The sequence below is a fragment of the Heloderma suspectum genome, chromosome 12 (assembly GCF_057233095.1).
Source record: "Heloderma suspectum isolate Gila_16-S chromosome 12, 16-S_ref, whole genome shotgun sequence".
NCBI classification, from domain to species: domain Eukaryota; kingdom Metazoa; phylum Chordata; class Lepidosauria; order Squamata; family Helodermatidae; genus Heloderma; species Heloderma suspectum.
The window spans coordinates 22,805,419-22,828,987 of record NC_139469.1 but is presented as its reverse complement, the minus strand read 5'-3'; the positions used below and the strand labels follow the sequence as shown (position 1 = coordinate 22,828,987).

The following is a 23,569-nucleotide window of genomic DNA, read 5'->3' as shown; positions in this document are numbered from 1 at the left end:
AAAACTTCCTCTCCTGTCACCACTATTTGCCTCAATTCCTCAGATTCCATTCTTGAAATACCTGTTCAGACATGAGTATCTACTCAACATCTTCTGCAGTGAAGACAGACTCAAAGAATTCATCCAGCTTCTCTGCAATCTTCTTATCCTCATTTAGTATGCATTTAACTCCCTTATCCAACAGTCCAACTGCCTTGCTAGCTGGTTTCTTGCTTCTGATGCATTTAAATAATTTATTGTTAGTCTTAGGGTGCAATCCTTTCAGTTCTGCACCTGATGCTTATAAGCCTCTGAACTCGGAGGCTTACAAGCATCCAGTGCAGAGTGGCAAGAGTGGCGGAGGCAATCTGCGTTTTAGCTAGATGGACGTTTTTGCCTGTCTAGTTGGGGCGCATTGGAGGGGGAGTGGAGGCTTTAGAGGCCTCAGGATACCTTGTATCTCAGCCTCTCCAGTCCCCTTCCCTCCCTGTCCACTGGAACATCCTCTCTACCCCCTCTCTGAGGTTGCTTTTCCAACCTCAGAGAGGCAGCCAGCATAGTTCTCTCTGCGCTGGCTGCAAGGGGGAGAGGAGTGTGGATTCCTGGCTCCAAGGTCAGAGCACTATCTCTGACCTCAGATCTGGAAATCCAAATTATCCTATGGCTCCCTAGATGTTGTCTAGGGGCCATAGGATTCCCTCTGTTAGTGTTATTAGCGATATGTTCCTTAAAATCATTTTTTGCCTCCCTTATTGTCTGTCTGCATTTCTTTATGCAAGTTCATGTTTTTTTGTTCTCATTTGGGCAACACTTTCAGTTTTTGAAGGAAGCCTTTTTTTCTCTAATAGCTTCCTTGACGCTGCTGGTCCTCTAATTGTAAAGACGTTTCTTCTTTTGAAGTCAAATGTGACTATGTTGAACTTTCTTGGTAATTCTCCACTTACATATAAATTAAATAAGTGATACACGGGGCAATAAACTGGATAGGCCTGACACCCCTGCTGTCTTTCTATCTTAATAGCTGCATTTTTTGTTATTGCTGGGATTGTTTACAATATAAACTAAGTTATTTACTAGCACAAGATGGGGAAGGGTTGACTGCCCTGGGCTCCTCGTCCTCTTGCTAAACTCACATGGGTGCTTCCAAAAAGATTTAGGCTTACCTGCAGGACATATATAGTCTGTGTTTTTATGAAGAAACTAAAATAGATATATCTCAAAGAACATGCCATTTTTGCTCTGCATCTTCCATGCTTTTTAATATGTACATGAAACCACTGGGTTAGGTTATCCAGAGGTTTGGGCTGAGATGTCACCAGTATGCAGATGACACACTGTGCTACCTCCTGTTCACATAGCCCAGTGTCAGGAAAGCAGAGGAAATTATAAACCTGTGTGTAGCATCACTGGATGGGAGTTAACAAGCTGAAACTTAATCCAGACAAGATTAGTCAGGAATATTGGCATTCAAAGTAAGGTGGTTCATTTCTTGTGGATAGGGTTGCACTCTCCTTGAAGAAGCAGGTGTGTAGATTAGGGGTTCTCGTTGATGCATCACTTTCCCTGGATGCTCAGGAGTGCTTTTTATCAGCAGCTGCTACAGTAGCTGTGGCCTTACCTGGAGAAGGTGGACTTGGCTTCAGTCATCTGTGCTTCAGTTCAGACTGGATTGTAGCACACTATATGTGGGGCTGCCTTTGAAGACAGCCTGGATGCTTCAGTGGGTACAAAGTGTAGTAGAGCTTTTGTCTGGTGCTCACAGGTCAGACCGTATAACTCCAATGTTATGTCAACTGCACTGGCTTCCTATTCGCTTAAGGGCTCAATTCAAATGGCTGGATATAGCATATAAAGCCCTAAACAACTTAATAGTGAGTTATCTTAGAGGTCATTTACTCCCATATAGGCCTGCCAGGGAATGACAGTCAATGTTAGAGTCCTTTGCCCTTGATGCCATTCTAGGAGATTCAGCAAGTGAGCAAGAGAACGGGAAGGTTTTCTCTGTGGTGGCGCCGTGGCTCTGGAATGCCCTCTCAGTTTAAATTATCTGAATCAGGAACTGCCCTACCATTAGGCAGAGTGAGGCAATTGCTTCAGGTGTCAGATGCTGGGGGACAGCAGTGGCAGCCTCCTGAACTCCCTGGCTTTGAGGACAGAGCTGTCTTTGCCACACATCCTGTCTTGCCTCCCCCTAACTAGCTTCCTGCCTCAGGTGTGGTGGATGACACTATCATATTGCCAGTGTTGAAGTGAGATCCAGTTCCCAGTCCAGCCACCTTCTATACATGGAAAGGGGAGGGGTGCCACCTTGCCCTTTGTCTCAGGCAGCAAAATGTCTTGGGTCAGTTCTTTTTGTGTGTCTTTCCTCTTTTGCCAGAAATGGAAGACACTCTTATCCCAATGGGCTTGTAATCTGTAACACCCAGGTTTATTGTTGCTAGTTTTAATGTATATCAACGTTTACTCTTGCTACCCCTCGGTTTGTGTTTTGCTTTGATATAAGTGTTGGTTTTTTGTTATTGTGTTTAGAAATTGTTTGTTGTAACTGCATTTTTCTTGAAGTTAGTATATGGTTTTATGATTATGTCGTATGCTACGCTGGATAATTTTAGTAGAGGAGTGGGACATAAAATGTTGTTGCTGTGATCTATAGAAAATGAATATAATACTCCAGCAGTTGTATTCCATGGTGGCGTTCTGCTAGTGTAAATGATGTTGCACTAGTGGAAACCAAGTTCCAAACTATGCACAAAGGGTGAATCCAACTAAAGTTCCATGTGTGCAACCAGATGCACAATGGGAAAAGGCAGCGGAGCTCAGCTAGTGCAGCATTTTTCTTCTACTAATGGTACATTTGGATTTAGGCTTAGGAGTGCATCTTTCATCCCACTGCTATTAATGGGCTATGAAGAACATTTCCAGCTAAGTACACTAAAGTTTGTTCTATTAGATGTGTGACAATCTGCTATTTACAATGCATTGTGAGTATCTGGTTTTGTGTATACAATCAGGTGTATGTAATATAGTGCAATATTCTTGCATTTTTGTAAGCAAAATACTGTAACTTTTTGCATTTGTTTGCATGTATTTTCTGCTGTTGAAACATAAAAGGAATACTGGAATTATATAGTTGTGTACTACCTGGAAGTCAGGAAATATGAAACTGAAGTTTCTAATTTGGTAACATTAATTCATGTACTTATGTGAATATTCTTCATTATTATGTTGTAATTAAATGTCCCAGTTAATAGGGAAAATTCTGTTTGCAGCTTCAGTTCACCACCCCATTGCATAGTAAGGTTACATTTAATGGCATAACTAGCAACTGAGGTAACTCTGTGGGCTGCTTATAGTTACATTAAGAACCATATTCAAGTTTATTTTGTACCTTATTATTATGATGATTACATTTGCTTAAGGGCTCTCCACATGCAAAGTTACACCCATTTAAGGAAAGCTATGTTTTTAAATCAGTTAAGTCAAACTGGGACAACAGGCCATGCAGAACGATTTGGGCTTGATCTTGCAAAGACTTAGGATTTGTTAATGCATTATGTAAAGAACATGCAGTATGATGAAGTGGAGTGGATAAAAGGATCAGGCTTGGAGAATGTAACAAGCAGTCTCTATTGGGGTTCCTACTGGGTCTACTGATGTCGTTCCCGCTCATTAGATACAAAGTTAGGAGGAGCTGCAAACACAGGGAATAGGACTGAAATTTAAGTTGACCCATTTAGTTACAAAATATTACGTATTGGGAAGAAGGGCCAAATATGCACTGATAAAATGTCTAGAACAGTGGCTAGGCTGAAGTGTTGCAACAGTGATCACAACCAAAATATGAATCTGCAATGCTATTGCAAAAAAGAAAAAAAAAAAAAGCAAGCAAGCCTGCTTGGGCTAATATCTCAAAATATATTTCAAGCTTAGTTCAGTGCATGGCTTGGAAGAGGCTTACAAATTCAGGTATATGAGGGGCTCTGGTGCTGGACAAGACAACATGATCTAAGTTGAAATTCCTTAATGGTGCAATCCTATGCATGTTTACCCAAAAGTAATTCCCATTAAGCTTAATGAGAATGGGTTCGGACAACACGATTACCCACGATGGGTTAAATAAGCCACCATGGTTTATTTAACCCACTGTGGGTTATCATGTCATCTGTCTGGAATTTTAAAATCAATGATGGCTTATTTGGCCAAAATAACCCACTCCTAAAGCCCACGGTCCACAGTATGGGTTATTTAACCCACCGTGAGTTATTGTGTCATCTGTTGGGCACTGTGAGTTATTTTTTTCACCTCCAGTATGCCAACTATCTGAGGTGAGGTGGATGGTGACCAGAAAGAGAGTCTTCTCAGTAGGTGGTGCCATTTGTGGAATTTTCTCCCAAAGGAGGCATGCCTGGTGCTAGCATTGTTAAGATATGTTTATTCTTCCAGACTTTGTAATGTGGTACTTCATTATGTAACCCAGTGGTCTTCAAGTTTTTATTTATTTCTTTAAAATATGTTTATACTGCCTTTTGGAGCAAAGCTTCTTCAATATGGTTTATAAGGTAAAATCTTAACACAATAAAACAAATACAATGAACTAAAATAGCTCAGAACATTTAAAATAACAGCCAGAAAAAACCATGTGTGTGTGTGTGTGTGTGTGTGTGTATATATATAAATATATATATAAAAAAATAAATAAAAGGTATTTTAAAACAGTCAGGGAGAGAGCTATGCAACATCCCATGGTGGGGCATTCCAGAAGGAAGAGGCTACTGCAGAAAAGGCCCAATCTCTTATGTCTAGGCAGTCCTTGAAATAAACCGGTCCCAAGTCATTTAGGGCTTTAAAGGTGATCACCATCACTTCAGATTGGATCTGGAAATGCACTGGCAACCAGTACAGCTGGTACAGGATCAGTGTTGTATGCTCTGATCACCTAACCCCCACAAGCAATCATGCAGCTGCATTCTGCATCAGCTGAAGCTCCTGAACAGTCTTTAAAGGCAGCCTCATGTAGAGAGCACTACAGAGGTCTAGTCTGGATGTAACCAGGGCATGGAAGACAGTGGCAAGGTCTGCTTTCACCAGATAGCTGGGGAATCAGCCAAAGCTGACAAAAGGCTATCTTGGCAACTGATGCCGCCTGCATTTACATTGGTAGTGCCAAGTCCAAGAGAACCACTAAGCTGCACATTTAGTCCTTCATGGGGACCAAGACTTGGAGACCCATCTTTAATCCAAACATGCAATGTTTGGGGACTCCACTTCTTATTTTTTTACCATATATTTGTATAGTTGTAGTGTTGCTCCTGTGACCCACCTTAGATCAGTCTGTGACCTAGTAGTGGTTCCTGACCCACCAGCTGAAGACTAGTGATATAACTAAGGGTGTCATCCTATGATCCCTGAACAGCATCCCAGGGACCGTAGGATTTTTTCAGAGTTCCCCCTCTGAGGCTATAGGCACAACTATGCCTGTGGAAGGGGAAATCCAAACAGAAATGGTTTCCACTTGTTCTTTGCAGTGCCGTGGAAAGAACTGCAGCAACATCCTCATCCGAGGTCTGACCTCGGGTGAGGATGCAAATGAGGGGGAAGGGGGTGAGAAGGTGCTGAAGATATGCAGAATCCTGCAGCCTCCCAGCTCCCGTCCCCACAACCCCAGTAGATGAGCTCAAAAGCATGCCTAGTGAAAACAAGAACAGAAAGGTGTATGGAGAGGTGATGATCGCTTCTGTTGCTCCTTCTGCTCTTTGGGGCATCTGTCTGCAGAGTATTGGATTTTTGGAGTGTTCCGACATCAGAGCGCTTTCTTAGTAAGCATAGGGCTGCATCCTTACTATATTTTATTAAATGCACTCAATGTCTGTACACATATACATGTCGTTATTGTTCAGAAAGGCACCTAATAAAATCCTGCTGGAAAGTGGAGCTTTGGCAATGTGGTCCTACTCTAATGCTTGCTTTCTAAAACAGTGCAATACTATATGTCTACTCAGAAGGAAGTCCCATTGAATTTAATGGGATTTCCAGCTAAGTGTGTATAGGGCTGCAGTTTATCTGAGGCTCAAAATTTCCTGGTACTTAAAACACTTTTACCTGAAGGACTCCTACTCCAGAAGTGTAGAGCAATAGTGAGGGAGAAAACAAAGAAGAGCCCTGCAGGATCAGACTAAAGGTCCATCTATGGATCATCCTGCTCTGTGGATCATCCCGCTTCACATAGGGGCCAACCAGATATCTCTGTAAAGCCCATAAGCAAGATACGAAGTAACAGCCCTCTCTGATTGTTGTACCACACCTCGTTGCATTGTTGCACCACACAGCATACTCCCTCTGACCATTGCATAAATAAATAACATGGACATTCTATAATACTCTTGTGGCTAATCGATGTTGATGGATGTATTCTCCATTAATTTGGCTAATCAGTGGTGATTATCACATCCTGTGACAATTAATTCCATAAATTAATTATGCATTGTGTGGAGAAATACTTTCTTTTGTATGGGTTTGGGACAGTTTTGGAGGTGCTCTGTGATAAATGTGTAAAACATGGACCTGGCTGGCTGGTCCCACAGGGACCCACATTAAGCACCACTAGGAGTAGGAAAAAACTGGAAAATGGGATAAGAGAGTGAAAGCAAGGCAGGATAAGTTTAAATGTGATGTGCTAGACCAGGGGTGGGCAAAATGTGGCCCTCCAGATGTTTTCGTCTACAACTCCCAGCAGTCCTAGCCAGCATAGCCAGTGGTGAGGGAAGTTTGGAGTTGTAGGCCAAAAAATCTGGAGGAAGAGGCAGCAGGAGAGATGAGCTTGGTTGACACCAATCCTGATTAAAATTAAGTTGCTGTTGTAACGTGAATATAGTAATTGTGCTCCTTAGTACTTCTGCCTCATCTTCCTTTGCATCTGGTCTCCCTGGGGAGAAAACCAGGAAGTTGGCTGTATATATATATATATATATATATATATATATGGCTGTAGTTAAATGTGGACACTGGGTCTAAAAAGGACAAAGGCTGCTGTCATAGACGATGTGAGATAAAAATAATTAGAGTGCTGTGGGAGTGTGGACAGCAGAAATAAGCTTGGCTTCCCCTGAGAGCATATTTTGGAGGTGGGGAAAAAGGAAGTCCACATTGGAGGGTGTAACTTCAACGAGGCTACCGTGAGCATCAAATGGACTGAGCCCAAGGTACCTAAAAGACTACCTAAACGTGATTACTAATTAAAGCTGCAATCCTATACTCACTTATCTGGAGGGTGGTCCTTCCGGATGAGGCTTTTATCATGCAATTGCCCTGCCTCATTCACATAATTTTATGGAAGTTCAGACCACATCACCTTCTGTTTCTAACCTCTTTCATGGGCTCTTCAGTCTTTTCTCTCACCACAGAAAATCCATTGAGGAAAAGACAGAATATCTGTACAATGTCCTTTGGTAGTGCTGATTGGAAGCACCCTGGGAGTAAATTTAATTGAAATAAATGGGACTTCTGAGTAGACATGGATAGGAATGTGCTCTTCAGAGGTCCTTCTCTGGGTGGCCCTATGTTCTGAAGTTAGATGGATGCCTTATTAGACAGAAGGCCTTTTCTGTAGTGGTCCCGAGATCATGGAACTCTTTCTTTAAATATGTTTGTCTGGCATCATCTTTGTTTCCTTCTAGGTGCCCAAGCAAACTCCACCCTGTACTTCAGTGCTTTTAACGGTATTTCAGACCCTTTCATAATTGTTCACTCCTGGTTTCTCTACTGCCTCTGCTGCTTTCTTTTCAGCACTGCTTGACGCTGTATTTTTAAATAGTATGTTACTGTTTTTACTACTGCTGTAAGCTGTGTCGAAGCTGCTTGAGGAGAAAGCTGGAATATCAATTGTGTAAAAACAAAGACATGAATGTAGGCAGTCTCAGTACCGCACCATTTCAGGCTACCCGGTGATTATTATTCCCCACCTATATCCTTGATTGTTATGTATATAGCCACAGCAAAAGCTTTTAAAGGTATATATTGGTTCTGTGTGTATGTGCGTGTTGTAACGTGATCTTGAATATATACCCAACAGCAGCCTTTAAAATCCTGGTTTGTATCCAGTATTGGTTCTATGTAGAGTACACCTATTGAGATGAATGGGACTGAACTTAGCCACGCATGACTAACTTCAGCCCCATGCATCGCAGTGGGTCTCCTCTACGCAGGCCTAACACAGGGAGGATTTCAAGGAGTGATATGCAACGTTATTATCAACAACCTCCGATATGCAGACGATACCACCCTAATGGCAGAAAGCGAAGAGGATCTCAAGAGCCTCTTGTTGAGGGTGAAAGAGTAGAGTGCAAAAGCTGGTTTGAAACTCAACATTAAAAAAACTAAGATCATGGCATCTGGCCCCATCACTTCCTGGCATATAGAAGGGGAAGAAATGGAAGCAGTGACAGATTTTATTTTCTTGGGCTCCAAGATCACCGCAGACGGTGACTGTAGCCATGAAATGAAAAGACGCTTGCTCCTTGGGAGGAAAGCTATGGCCAACCTAGACAGCATAGTAAGAAGCAGAGACATCACCTTGCTGACAAAGGTCCGTCTAATCAAAGCTATGGTTTTCCCAGTAGTAATGTATGGCTGTGAGAGCTGGACTATAAGGAAGGCTGAGCGCCGAAGAATTGATGCTTTCGAACTGTGGTGCTGGAGAAGACTCTTACGAGCGCCCTGGACTGCAAGGAGGTCAAATCAGTCCATCCTAAAGGAAATCAACCCTGAGTGCTCATTGGAAGGACAGATACTGAAGCTGAAGCTCCAATATTTTGGCCACCTAATGCGAAGAGAAAACTCCCTGGAAAAGACCCTGATGCTGGGAAAGACTGAAGGCAAAAGGAGAAGGGGACGGCAGAGGATGAGATGGCTAGATAGCATCACGGATGCAATGAATATGAACTTGAGCACGCTCCGGGAGAGAGCGCAGGACAGGAAGGCCTGGCGTGCTGTGGTCCATGGGGTCACGAAGAGTCGGACACGACTGAGCGACTGAACAACAACAATGCAACGTTAGTCCTGCCTAGAGCAGACCCACTGAAGCGGATGAAGTTAGTCATGACTAACTTCAGCCCCGTTCATCCCAGTGGGCCTACTCTAGGCAGGAGCTAACACCGGACACTTCCTCGTGTCCTCCCTGTCAAGGCTCTTAGCTCGCGATCCTATGCCCGTTCAGACACAACCCCCAGCATTCCCCAGCCAGCCTGGGGAATGCTGGGAGTCGCGAGGCTTCCTCCTGTCTACACAGGCGCCCCGAGTCGCCTTCTCCGACCCACCATTAAAAAAAATCAACCTTAAGCGCAGCTTCGCGCAGCTACGGCCGGCTCCCAACGGATGTGCGGCCAGAGCCTGGGGGCGCTTTCTTAGGAGTAAGCCCTATTCGGTCCCGTGGGGCTGCCTCCCGAGTATTTTATTTTATTTATTTATTTAATTTCACTTCACTTCACTTCATTTCGTTATTTCTATACCGCCCAACAGCCGAAGCTCTCTGGGCGGTTCACATGCCGCCTCGGCCGCCCGGCTCCCTCGCGCTCACGGGGGCTCCCGCGCTCCAAAGCGGGATCGCGCCCGCAGTCGTAATTCTCCTCAGTTTCCCGCCCAAACCGCCCTCTCTGCGCCTCGCGCTGGGCCGGCCGGCCGGGGGGCGGGGCGGGCCGCGGCCGGGGCCGGGCCGGGCGGCAACCTCTCTCCCTCACCTCTCTTCGCCTCATGCCCGCCGCCGCCGCCGCCGCCGCCGGAGCACACGGGATGGAGAAGGGGGCGACGGGGAATGCCGCCCTCGCGAGTCCTTCCTCGGTGGGTAGGGGCAGCAGGAGGAAGGGGCCGTGCCCGTGTCGCCTCCTTCCCGGGCAAGTGTCTGTTGCGCCTTGACCGTGCTCCCCAGACCGGCTTTTTTGAGCAGGGAGGGGGGCGAGGCAAGCTTGGCTGCCTCCCTCGGCCCCATCCGCGGGTGGTGGTGGTGGTGGTGGTGGTGGTGGGGGGGCAAGTGCTGCTGCTGCTGCTTCCTTTCATTCCTGTATTGCAGAAGCCCTTTCCTGGGCGACCCTACTTTCCTCAAGGTCTGGGGTCCGCCTCGGCGGCGGCACGGGAAAAAGCGCTCCGCGTAGGCTCAGAGGCACAGTCGCCGTGGGTTCTCATGCGCCTGTCTGGCCAAGCCTGTGCGACAGAAAAGAGAATCCAAGGGACTGAGCGCTCTGGGTTTAAGTGAAGCCCAGAGGGGTGGGCAGCCTGGCTGGGTAAGGGGATGTATGTGTTGTCTGTAGATGTCAGGGCTGGATTTTGCGGGGCTTTTGTTGCGATTCAAGAGGCCCATGGGCTGGCTGTGGTTACTTAGTGGTCGAGTGAATTCTTGGCATGCTCAGAGGCACTGTCTTCTTTTATTATTTTTCGTTCTCCGGTGCTAAGCCCTGCTGTTGAACGCAAGTGGGGAGAGGGGGGCTGAGCCTTTGGCTCAGATTTAGCCTGGGTGGAGCATTTACGTTGTGTCTGGAGATGGTTTGAAAGCAGAGTTCCTGATGGTGTACCAGCCAAGTGCTTTGCGCCGAGCACTAGGGTGGCAGAGTTATATGGCTGTAAGTTGCAACAGATGGGCACCATCCTGTTTTTTAGAGCCTATTAAAACTGGTGGCTGGTAGCTGATGGAGAGAGGGGGTGGATGTTGTGTAGTGATTAGTCCCAGGGCCACAGTTTGAATATTGGCATCCTTGGCAAGGCACCATATCTCATGGAGTTTTCCCTAAATGCGTGTTTGAAGCTGGCATGCCAGTCCCTGGGTCCCTGCCTTTAGCCAATTTTATAGTAGGACTCTCAGGGTTTAAAAGCAGTCAGGCTGGTAGAATGTCCATTGTCTCAGTCCCATTTTCTCTAAACGTTTTCATCTTTTTCTAAAGCTATTCCATGTCCCACTTTGCTACCATTCATTGCCAGCTGTTGAAATCTATCTTTTTATTTTCCACTTTCCTCTCCCAAAGAAGATATTTGTGCCCTTTCTGTAGTGTGTGTGTGTGTGTCCTTTTTAAGTGAAGAGATTCTGACAAGTGTAAGCCATAGCCACCTAAGGCTAAAACCAAGGGCTTTGAAAGAGCAAGTCTAGCTGAGTATGGATGCGAGATATTCCTTATTTTAAAGGTGTGTTCCTTATTCGAAAACATCACAGTCAATTCAGTTTTCATGGCTGAAGAGGAAAACATGTTCCTTATGTATCTATTTATTATTTTCTGATCAATGAGCATTTTTAGTTAGGGAAAATATGGAGTCAGCTTCTTCCCCTGCCCTGTTGTATCCTGTTTGCTTGCTGTGTGCCGCTTTCTTATGCCCCGGCTCTTGCTCTTTGGCACTATGTACGTTCGTTTCCTCTTTGTAAATTCCTCTGTTTTCATGGCGTGTGTGATCTGGTTTACTTTGCAGAAGCTTTTCCTTTGGAGGGAGGCGGAGAACTGTTTCTCTTGATCACACTTTTTGCAACCACAGCATTGAGTACAATTTTAGGAAATAAGCATTTTTGGTTTAGGGCTGTTGCTGTCCTCCTGTTCTATCTCATTTGCCCCCTGCCCCAACATCCAGCTTCAAGTCCTGAGTGTGCTGTCCCCACCCCACCACCCCGCCAACTATGTGACTGGAATCCTTCTTTAGGCTCTTGGACAAGAAAGCAGGAAGCCTGCCTTCTCACAAGTATTCAGTGGGGAACATCCTGTCCGGAGCCCACGGAACAAGTGAGCAAGGCTTGCTGGTTTAATAAGGAACAGGGAGAGAAAGAGAGAGAGAGATGGGCAGACTTCTGTGAACTTCCTTTTTCTTTTCTTTTTTAAATCAGAGTGTGCACATGCTTGGGAAGGGAGAGCTGGAAAGGACTAGAAGAACAGGCATTTCCAAACTCCCCTCCTGTACCTAAAATGGAATGTAGATTCCCTGGTTCTTCATACAGAAGCAGAATTCAGTAGGTAGTGTTCTTTAATTTCTTTGGCATTTTTGAGCCTTCAACAGTTCTGCATTGTGGTGTGTGTGTGTGTGTGTTTACTGTTGCAGTCCATCCATTACAAAATATCTGCTGGCTTGGAAAGAGATGTTTTCCAGTTATGTTTGGAGTATCTAAGTGGGTAGCAAAACATTGATGAAGCATGATGACTTAATGCTTTTGTAATGCTCTTTTGCTTTTCAGCTTCTTCTGTACTGACAGTCTGCTTATTTGTACAGGCAAGTGTGTGTGTGTTCTGTATATAAATTGCCATATACTGTGCTGGAGGTTTTAGCTCTTGGATGGTTTCATTCTTTTAAGGTCCCTGTGCAACACAGCCTTCCCCAAGTTAGTGCCCTTCAGGTGTGCTGGACTGCAACTACCATAAACCCCAGCCAGCATGGCTGTTGGTTGGGGATGATGGGAATTGAAGTCCAACACACGTGTAAGATGCCAGGATGGGGTAGGGTGGCCTAACACAATTGGCTATGCAGTGAAATTATTTGGCTGGCATAGGAACAGCTCCATCAGTAATAATTATTGTACATATTTCACACTATTGGGACATTTTTGAATGCAGCAGGTTAATCCTGTCGTTTTAAAAAAAAATTATCTGGAAAATATTTTGTCTGCTGAAGAGAGGATTGTATAATGAACTTCCGATTGAATAGGTTGCTCCCCCCCCCCCCTGGTTTCCTGGGTGTGAGAAGCTCATGCAAAAGTAGAATGCCCCATTTTGGACATCTTTTCTCTAGCTTGAAGTGTCTTCTTCCTTGAATGTGTTCATTTTCCTCATACTTTGTTCTGGGCAGTATGCAGTCTTTCCATTGTCTATGCTGGCTGGGGATGATGGGAGTTGTGGTCAAAAGCCATCCGGGGGCCTTGATTGGGAAAGGCTGTTCTAGAGGCTTCTGGTTTTAGTGAAATTCTGCACTTTTAAAAAGGCAGAAATATAATTTGAGTTGGTGTCCATAGTCAATAACAGTTAACCATGAACGTGACATATTGTCCTAATTTTTTTTAAAGGGAAACTTCTTTAATGGTTCTCCCCCTGCCCCCAATTTTTGATAAATCTCTTCAGTTTTCCCTTTTTAGACTCACATTTTCTATGTTTAGGACACAATTTTAGGTCTTTCTCTTGAAGTATGCTTCAAGATGCTGTTCCAGAGACAGAGTGTTATGTTTGAATTAAGGAATCTCAGGTACAAAATCACTGATAATTGAGTGGCTTTCAGTAAGTCACTGTCTCTGAGGACAGTTTCACACATTACATGGTGTGTGTCTGACATGAGTGACAGTCCTGGGAGCAGGGGTTAGCCATACTTCTCTGCTGTGTGTCCACAAGTGGAAAAGGTGTTTGCTGTGGTTTCATGTGTGAAGCAGTCCGCTGTCTAATTTGATGGCCTCTTATAACGTTAACATGGTATAAGAAGGGTAGGGCACAACAATCTGAAATAATAGTTTTGAAGAAATATTATTCAGTCAAGACTTACTGTGTAGCCTCATCCTGTCAATTAGATTCAGTTTTCAGCAGTGCAATTAACGATTTGTGCCACCGAAGCAAAACCCCAATTTGATGCCTGGCAATCAGGGGAGAGTTGCCTTGGCCTGTCTGGCTTACCAAAACCAATTCTTTACTATCAAAAATGGCTGACACAGAGAATGGCCTGTAGCAGGGGTGGCCAGACTTCAGGCTAGCAGTATCTATGCTGTTTTTACTAGAACCCTGTGATCCACCAATTAGAGCTCAAGGGAAACCAGGGGGGCTTGGGAGACGGAACAGTTTGGAGGAATGAAGAAGAGGCTAGAGAGAGGAGTCAGAAGAGGAGGAAAACGGGAAACAAGAATGGTTAGGAAGGAGAACTGTACATGGCCAGGAGTTGCAGAAATAAGCAACTGGCTGGTTATTTCAAATCAATGTGTGGTTGCTTGTCTCTGCAGCTCCTGGCCATGTGCAGTTCTCCTTTCTAACCATTCTTGTTTCCAGTTTTCGTTCTGTTTTCTGTCCTCTCTCTAACGTCTTCTACATTCCTTTGAATGATTCCATCTCCTAAGCCTGCCTGGTTTCGCTTGGGCCGCTGTCTACTCAGGCTCTTGGCTGCTGTTTTCCTAAACCTATGTCTTGCCTTCTTTTACTAGGACCTTCTGCCCCTCTCTAGAATCAGAGTAGCTCAGTGGAAGGAACTGAAACACAGTAGTGGAGCACATGCTTTGCATGCTGAAGGTCCCGGGTTCAGTCACCAGCATCTCCAGGTAGGCTCTGGAGAGCTACTGCCAATCAGTGTAGACAGTATTAAGCGAAATGGACCAATTGTCTGACTCAGTACAAGATAGCTTCCTATGTTCCTAGTGGCAACCAGACCCTTCTGCCGTCTTTCTCTCTCTGTGACATTAGGGCAGCCCAGTCAATCACAGGGGCTTCACCACTGAAACCTTTAATGCTTTACAGTGTAGATTATATAGTATTTCATTGGTTGAAAATGTTGGAACTTATCAAGTAGTTTTCATGTCAGCCTTACATCTGTTTTCTTATCCTACTGCCATGATGCCTGTTACGGCTGGAACTGAGCTTGGTATGCTTTGGAGAATACCTTATGATGTCAAATTGACTTTATAAACTAACAAATTAAACCATGGTAGTTCTTTGTGGAAATACTGAGGGAGGGAAAATGTTTGTGCTTCCTGATTACTTTGCAGCACTTATGTGGTTTCTGGGTAAAGAGTTGAGAACACAATGTATGGATGCTGATAAAAATTATACAGATGAATAAATCCACACCTATACACTAAAAGGGAACACATGTAAAATATCCTAGTTCTAAAACCTGGGGTTATTGACCCCAGACCATAACATCTAAATAAGGTTTCAGGTTTATTTTACTAGCTGCTGTAAAGTTTGTGTGACAAATGTTGGAAAGGGTTTTTTTTAAAAATTGTGACTAGCTAGAGTTACTATGACATGACACTTCTTATTTCTTCTGCAAAGAGCAAAGAAAACATGGCCCTTCTCTTAGTCATCAAATGTCAGCTACACATTTGCCAGAATCAGAAAATTTGAATTTGAGATGCCTCTGGCCACTACAAAAGTATTTCTTGTGCATTATGAAGAATCTTCCAAGGTAAATGCTAAAGAAATGAGAAGGTTAGATAAGGATAATTAGTTTGGGGCAGTAAATGAAACTTGTACAAAGCTAAAAATGATGTAGTGCATAGTTAAACGATCAAATTTCCTTGCAGAGGATGTGGTGATGGCCACCAATTTGGATGGCTTTAAACAAATTCATGGAGGATAAGGCTATCAATGGCTACTAATCATGATGGCTATGTTACTGTGAGGATCAGAGGCAGAATATCTCTAAATACCAGTCACTCCTGTGGAAAAACAGTGGGAGAAGGCTATTGCCTTCATGCCCTCCTTGTGGGCTTTTCACCGGTATCTAGTTGGCCACTGTAGGAAACAGGATGCTGGACTAGATAGGCCTTTGGTCTAATTCAGCAGGGCTCTTTTGTTCTGATGTCCTTTTAAGTGATATACCTAGTATTTGAGGGCTGTAAAGATAACTAGAACATGGGGTTTCAAACTTCCAACCTTTAGGGAACCTTTCCACACTGATATTTGTCAAGCTCTGCACATAGGTTTTTAAAAAAATAAAATAAAATAAAATATATATATTTATTGGCTACCTTTTAAGACCATAGTCTTTACTGGTCCATGCTCCAGAATCTTCCACAGCAGCTTAATTTCCATGTTGTAACACGCTTTGCCTACTGAATTCTGTACATCTAGGTGCTGTTAAAGGGCACAGGAGCAAACCAAACTTTTTCTGGTCAGTTTGGAAACCTGCCTTCATGTTGTAGAGCAGCCTTCCCTAACTTGGTGCCATCTAGATGTTTTGGACTACAACTCCCAGCACTCCTGACCATTGGTTATGTTGGCTGGGGCTGATGAGAGTTGAAGTCCAAAACATCTGGAGGGTACCAGGTTGGGGGAAGGGTGTTGTAGAGGATTAGTTTACACAAGGTACTTACTGGTCAAGCCTGTTGGACCTCACCATCACCTGGTATGAATTGACACTATGGTGCAGAACCACACAGTTCCTCCCTTGCAGCTGTGCAATGCAGGGAAACATTAGTTGTTATGGGCAAGCTGTCATACAGAGATATTAGTCTGCCATTGGTTCTTGGACCATTATGGCATCAGTCAGATTTCCTTCAAATTCAACAGTACTATGTAATTAACCATGTTTGTCACATTTCTATGATGTTATTTAAACTTGTGATTTGAGATTGTGAGTCCCAGAGAGTAGAAAGTGTTCTGAAAAATGCATTGCTGCTCATGGTATGTTTGCTCACCCCACTTTTGTTTTTAGTAAACAGGTTTGGCAAGTTGTTTTATTGTTTCTATATCCCAGAGTTAACTCTGGTCAAATATCCTACATATCCTATCTTATATTTGACCAGAGTTGACAATGGAATGGAAGAGGAAGCAATGCCTCTTAAAAAGTATAGGTTAGCCCATTTTGACTAGAAGCCTGGCATACTGATTGAGGCATTTTAATTAAAAACTTCAGTTTATTTTCTTTCTCTCTCTCTTGCTCTCTGTGTGACAGTAAACATTCTGGACAGCTTTACAAATACAGTAGATGTTGCCCATTGTAAATGCATAGTGATTTCCAAAACGCAGGTTATAAAAGCTTATCAGTGATTCACCAGCCTGGCAGTAGTGAGGGTGGAGGACACTGGAGCACAAGGGGTTAATGGACAACTGACATTCACGTTAGGGATGGAGCCAAAATATGAGCCTTTAATAAGGACAGATGGGGGTGGGGGGCACAATTAGAAGTTGGTGTGATGTGATTTTAACCTGAATTATGAAAATAGATTAAAGTACTTTTAGAAAAACATCCATAATGGGTTTGTAAGCTTCATTAGAGATGGTTATTTTTACTTGATTGGCCCCTAACCAAATTGCCTGTAATTGGAAGCTAAGGCACGAATAAAAATAGACATACACCTCAACATCTTGATAGTTCTTGGCTTGCAAAAGTGGGATTTCTAAGACTTTAGGCACCATGAGGTATTCATTAGCTACTAGTGAAATGTCCAGCAAAAAAACAGGATGTCTTCATAGTGTTCTGAAAATTATGTTGGAAGGGTGAATTAGTTTATTTTTAGATTGCTTGTTTAAAATGGACTTGTAAAGAGCTGATCACCTGAACACCAGTGGCAGGTAAGAATTGGCTTCCTTCAGATGACAAACTAGGGTAGATTTTCTAATTGGTATAATTGCTTTTTTATCATTCAGGTGATCAGTGTGTGTCATATATATATTTAGCAAAGGTATATACAAGCAGATGGGCTAGTAAACTGTGTGTGTATGTGTGTGTGTGGTGAAAACACTTTAAGGACTTCTTTGCAAGCCTCACTTAAAATAGATTTGCAGGCTGCAGTTCTAATTTCATCTATCTGGGAGTGAGTACCATTGAACTCAGTGGGACCTGAAGCCTAATCACATGCAGAATTAGCCATGTCTAAAACCATTTATTTCAATTACTATTCATAAAACATGTAGATCAAGAAGTAGGATATAAAACACACCTTATAGATCAATTAAGGTTGCAATCCTATAGGTATTTATCTAGCAGTAAGATAAATACCTATAAGTTCATTCTGCTGAATAGACAACAGAATGAAATTTAATAGGGATAAATGCCAAATTCGGCACCTTGGAAAGAGAAACCGAAAGCACAGTTACAAAATGGGGGATACTTGGCTCAACAATACTACAAGCGAGAAGGATCTTGGAATTGTTGTAGATCACAAGCTGAATATGAGCCAACAATGTGATGTGGCTACAAAAAGAGCAAATGCTGTTTTTGGCTGCATTAATAGGAGTATAGCTTCCACATCCCATGAAATAGTAGTCCCCCTCTACTCAGCACTGGTTAGGCCTCATCTGGAGTACTGTGTCCAGTTCTGGGCACCGCACTTCAAGAAGGATGCAGACAAACTAGAAAAGGTTCCGAGGAGGGCAACAAAGATGATCAGGGGACTGGAAACAAAGCTCTGTGAGGAGAGACTGAAAGAACTGGGCATGTTTAGCTTTGAGAAAAGACTGAGGGGAGATATGATAGCACTGTTCAAGTATTTGAAAGGCTGTCACAGAGGAAGGCCAGGATCTCGTCTTGATCATCCCAGAGTGCAGGACATGGAATAATGGGCTCAAGTTACAGGAAGCCAGATTCCGGCTGAACATCAGGAAAAACTTCCTAACTGTTAGAGCAATACAACAATTGAACAAATTACTGAGGGAGGTAGTGAGCTCTCCCACACTGGAGGCATTCAAGATGAAGCTGGACAGCCACCTGTCAGGGATGCTTTGACTTAGATTCCTGCATTGAGCAGGGAGTTGGACTGAATGGTCTTATAGGCTCCTTCCAGCCCTACTATTCTATGATTCTATGAGTGCAATTCTGTAAGAGTTCAATTTTGGGCATCTCTACTCAGAAGTAAGTCCTGATGTGTTCAGTGGGGTTTACTTCTTAGTGTGATTAGGATTGCAGCCTAAGTCTTAAATCATATGCATCCATTAAATATAGCGGGACTTGATTCTAAGTAATCATGTTAGGGTTACTTTATAAAATTCAGAATTCAGTTCAGTTTTATTTCTGTATTAGCCAAAGGCCATAATAGAAATGCAGGATACAGGACATAAAATGATTACGTACAGAATCCATAGTGTGATTATGACAGATTATGACAATGGGCAGAAAGTACGCCAACCAGAATTAATTGTCATAGTGATCACATTAGCAAAAACCCATAAAAATTAAAACAATCAAAACAAAGATCTTACTGCTCTTGCTATGTTTGAGCATATCTCCTACAACTGTCAGTCATATGGATGTTTATTTAGATATGTGGGCTGCCTATATTAATGTATATATTTGAAATGGAAATGTTAATCCTTCCCTCCCTTGTTTTTTCTTTTCTTTTTCCCTATATCAAGGAAGATTTTAATAATTACTGTATATGGATATATTTCATGATATGATTCCCCCCTTTTTGCCTTTTTTATTTGTTTGTTGCTGCTGTTGTGTTGCAAATACAACAAATAAAAAACAAAATAAATCATGACCATTGACAAGCAAACAAATGCAGGGGAATAATAACTAATTAATTCAGCAACAGAAAAGTTGGAAGAAACCAATCTGCAAAGGCTCCCTAAGAAGAACCACTTAAAAAACCAACAGTGAAGGACAGAATGAGCTTGTCAAGGGAGGGAGTTTCAGAAATTAGATGCCACCGCCAAAAAGGTCATTTCCCAGGTAATAATCTACCATACCGCAGACAGAGGAGGAACTTGGAGCCTGGCCTCTTAAGGAAGAGAGGTTCATAAGAGAGGAAGCACTCAGTGGGCTTAGATGGATCAGGCTATTTTGCAATTAAGCATTCAAAAGATTTGGCTGCCAATTAGTATTTTAATACATGTAGCAACTTGGGTAATTTGCTACATGTACTAAAATATACAGGAGTCTGCCTGTATAATTTTGAAGTCAAGAGTTTGGTGATACTTGCTCCTCTTTGTTACATATTGAACCTACATATTCCTGTCATGGATCATGTTTTCACCAACTATGCACGTTTTTCCTTCAGTTGGCATTTATTTTTATTTCATTTTTATCCCTGAAGTTGTATGTTTGAGAGGACTAAATATTGCCTGTTAAACATGAGGGTGCAGAAAGATGTACTGAAACATTATCTTCATAAAAGCTGCCTCCTTATGTACAAAGTTCACATCTTCAGAAATATTTCCCAGACATTCAACAGGCCTGAATTAGTGCTCTTTTTAGAGATGCAGTAATTATCTTTATGAGCCACCTGCAAGAGTAATTTTGGAGCCATGCACGTCTGACAATTCTGCCATGACTGTCAGCATATGGTTGTCTTGGACAAGGGATCAAGGCGGCAGCTCTGTGGAGAGGTTAAAGGGATGTGGTAAGGAATTAATTCCTCTAGTACCAGGCCTTAGTCTGAGCCAGAACTCAGTCCTGGAACACAAGGAGATGACCTTTTTTTAAAAACAATTTTATTCTGACAGTTTGGGAAGTGTAGAAACAGAACAGTCATCAAGAAAATAGGGAAAAATAGAATGTCTAAATCTGGTGTCATCTGGAAGCACACTTCTTAGGATGGCTATTTCTCTTGGGTTTACTGCATGCCCAGTTAGGACAGTGTCAGTGTCAGGAATGCCAGAGAGTTGGGGAGAGGCTGTAACATCACCTTTCCCCAGCATCTGTCTTAGCTGCCTGCCACCAATAGATGAGCCAGGAACCCCATTCCTTCGGAGAAGTCTCACTCCAGATGATAGTGGTGCCTGGAAGCACATTTCTAGAATGTGGCTATTTTCTCTGGGTTTGCTGCTGGGAACACCAAAGCTGAGGAGAGGCTTTTTTTAATGCAAAAAACCAGAAGCATGAAATGTGGTGAAAAAATGATTACTACACTAATATACCATGATCCAATCTTACCCTCACCATACATTCCAATAATCAATAAAATGTTATCATTTATCTGCTACAATACTAGATATTTGTATGCCATCTTTCTATGAACATCTTCAGGTTATCCATTTCTGCAAAGTCTAAAATTTTCATAACCATTTCCAATGTGTAGGAGGATGGATTTAATAGATTCATAATGAATGATTTCAATTATTTGGAAGACTTGCTTTGTTGACATTAATTAGAAACAATAAAGGTGTTTATTAACACCATGGTAATGGTGAGTTATATGTTAATAGTTGCAAGGATCCTCTCAGCAAAAGCTTGATGATGGACAAGCATACCTTCTCTGGTACAATAGAAAAAGAAGTTTGGACTGCCAAGGTGGTGAATAAAATAACGACTATAAGTGGCTAAGGGAGGAAAGAATTAACTCCATCCAGACTTTCCAAAAAAGTTGGATACCATTTATCACTTATTGGAATAGGTTCTGGCCAGGTGATTTAGCAACTATAGATATACTATATATGTGTTAAGTTGAAGTATTGTAGCTGTCTTGATTGAACTGGGAAGCAGAGTTTAAAAATCCATATAATGAAAAAAGAATCTTCATAGTATGACCTATTATCTGTGATATAGTAAGTACTGAGTGGTGGGCCTGTTTGCATGTAATGGCAAATCGTGGGTTAATTAGCACATGATTTGCTATGGTGTGTGCTGCTGCCGTTTTGCATGTGCAACTTCTGACCAGCTCAATTGCAGGTTGCTGCATGATGACTGAACCCAGACACTGTGGGTTAATAATTGGTTAAACAACCCACAGTTAACCTAACAACTAATTGTAGGTTAACTGTGGGTTGTTTAACACACAATTAACCCATAGTATTTGGGTGTGGACATCACATAGCACATGACAATTGGGATGATCAAAGGCTGCATATGCAAAATGGCGGTGGCACATGCCTGGCATGAACTGGGCAAATAGTGGGTTAATTACATATGAATTGGGTCTTTTGTCTGTGCAAATTGATGTCCCCTCCAAATTGTCTACTCTTCTTGTTTTACATTTCCAGCAATGAAAATGGGCCACTAAAAATATTTGATTCAGTCTAGCTGGTGCTAATTGCCATCTGAATAGTATTTTATATTGAATTTCATGTACCGACAAACTTACAGACGATTACTTAATAGAGTGGCACATGCTCTGCCATTTTAGCTGTGTTATTGTTGTCTCCATAACCTTTAACCTTAAGCGTGGTGTTGTTCAAACTGCATATTAACCTGTACATTTTTGTCAACTGCCCCTTTGATTGGTCACTAGTTATATTTTCCCCATGTGTTCATTTCCTCAGAGAATAATTATGCTCTAATTTAGTCTTCTTCAACCTGGTACTCTCCAGGTGTTCTATACTACAACTCCCAGCATTCCTGACCACTGTCTGAGCTGATGGGAGTTGAAGTCAAAACAACTGGAGGGAATGAGGCTGGGGAAGGTAGCCTAATTCATTCATTACAGAACCTTTTGTTGTTGGTACTGAAACCAAGGCGGACACCATTCACCTTAATTTTGATCAATGTCTTATCTAGACAACAACTGCTCATTTGTAATAAGTGACCCCAAATTATCTACTTTGTCTAATTCCCAGCACTGAAACTGTTGGGTTCTTCCATTGATACTGAATTTGTTATGCCTCAGTATAGAAGCCAATGATGATATTTGCTGGGTAGAGGCTTTAACATGTCTTTATAGCATCTCTCTTGGCTGCCTCACCTTTAAGAGATTAGTTAATTGCTTTGTATTGTTATAATCAGTTGTAAGCTGGTTTGGGGATCATAAGATAAAAAAGAGGAGTATAAATAATATACAGAAATAAACTTTGTTTATATTAACTTGTAATAGATAGTGTGGCTTTACTATAACTGGGGTTAGAATTGCTTTAGAACACTTATTAGGTTAGTCATTTAAAGTAGTGATGTGTGTTTTTTGGAAGATTTTCCTGTGCAAATTAGACTAATTTGTGTAGGGTCATTTGCAACAGGAAAAATCAGCATGCATCAGAGAATTGCTAGAGTGATGCATTTCGTATGCTTATTTTACTTGTATTTGCGAAACAACAAAGCCAGAAAAGTACCCCATGTTAATTTTTCATCCCAATAGACCACAAATTTATTTGACCTGAAATATTTGAGGGGAAATTAAAGCACAGTTAATGTGATTTAAATGTTATATTATGTAGAATTTTTAACTGGAATGCTTTTTTAAAAAAATCTATTTTATTTTTATAAATGAAATAAACAATACCAACAACATAATCAAAATCTTCAGTTTCCAACATTACAGTATTCTGAGGAAGAAAAAGAGAGGATAGAAAAAGAAGGAAGAGAGAGAAAAAAATTATATCTAAACTTCAATAAAAGCAAACCAAATATTCAAATATAAATCCAATTGCAGATAGGGATGTACGAAAGTCACTTACCTTTTCACGGATTCTGTTCATGGGGGGGGGAGGCGTTCCGTCCCTCCCCCCGGAATCCTCGACGGGGGAGAGGCGATCCGGTCCTCCCCCCCCCCCCGGAATCCTCAACGGCTGGCTGTGCTCTGCAGCGGCTCCACGGAGCTACAGCCGCCGCCATTTGCGTTCCTTATTTTTCGCCGTCTTAGTCTACGTCAATATTTACGTAGACTAAGACGAAGAAAAGAAAGGGGAACGCAAATAGCGTAGTGGGCGCTATTTGCGTTCCCTTTTCTTTTCTTCGTCTTAGTCTACGTAAATATTGACGTAGACTAAGACGGCGAAAAATAAGGAATGCAAGTGGCGGCGGCCGTAGCTGCCATTTGCGCACGCGGTTTTTTTTTTTTTTTACCCAGACATGATAGGCTACGTAAGTCTTTACGTAGCCTATGACGTCTATGGGGGGGGGGGGGAAACAGACTGCAAATGGCGGTGGCGGCAGCCAGTCGGAAGACCAGCCGCCGCCACTGCCGAAGCTGCTGCTGGAGCCGCTGCCGTCCGGAACATCTGCCCCAGGTAAGTTTCGTCCCGGGGGGGATCCGCAGGGGTGGGGGGGTGGCAGCCCGTTCTGCGATGGATTTCGG

The 23,569-nt window shown here is 42.7% G+C and overlaps 1 protein-coding gene across 2 annotated transcripts in view; it reads left to right on the top strand.

Annotated features, from left to right (window-relative positions):
- The first annotated feature begins 9,653 nt into the window (after window positions 1-9,653).
- The window catches only part of LOC146336684 (ankyrin repeat and fibronectin type-III domain-containing protein 1-like), a 524,472-nt gene continuing 510,556 nt past the window's right edge, over window positions 9,654-23,569 (top strand). Inside the window, exons 1-2 of one of the 2 annotated variants that reach the window (XM_084818734.1) lie at window positions 11,684-11,726; window positions 11,828-11,950. The gene's annotated coding sequence lies outside the window, so the exon portion shown is untranslated. Of the gene's footprint in view, window positions 9,811-11,683; window positions 11,727-11,827; window positions 11,951-23,569 lie in introns of those variants that run through there. The other variant, XR_014785572.1, reaches the window with a different exon arrangement.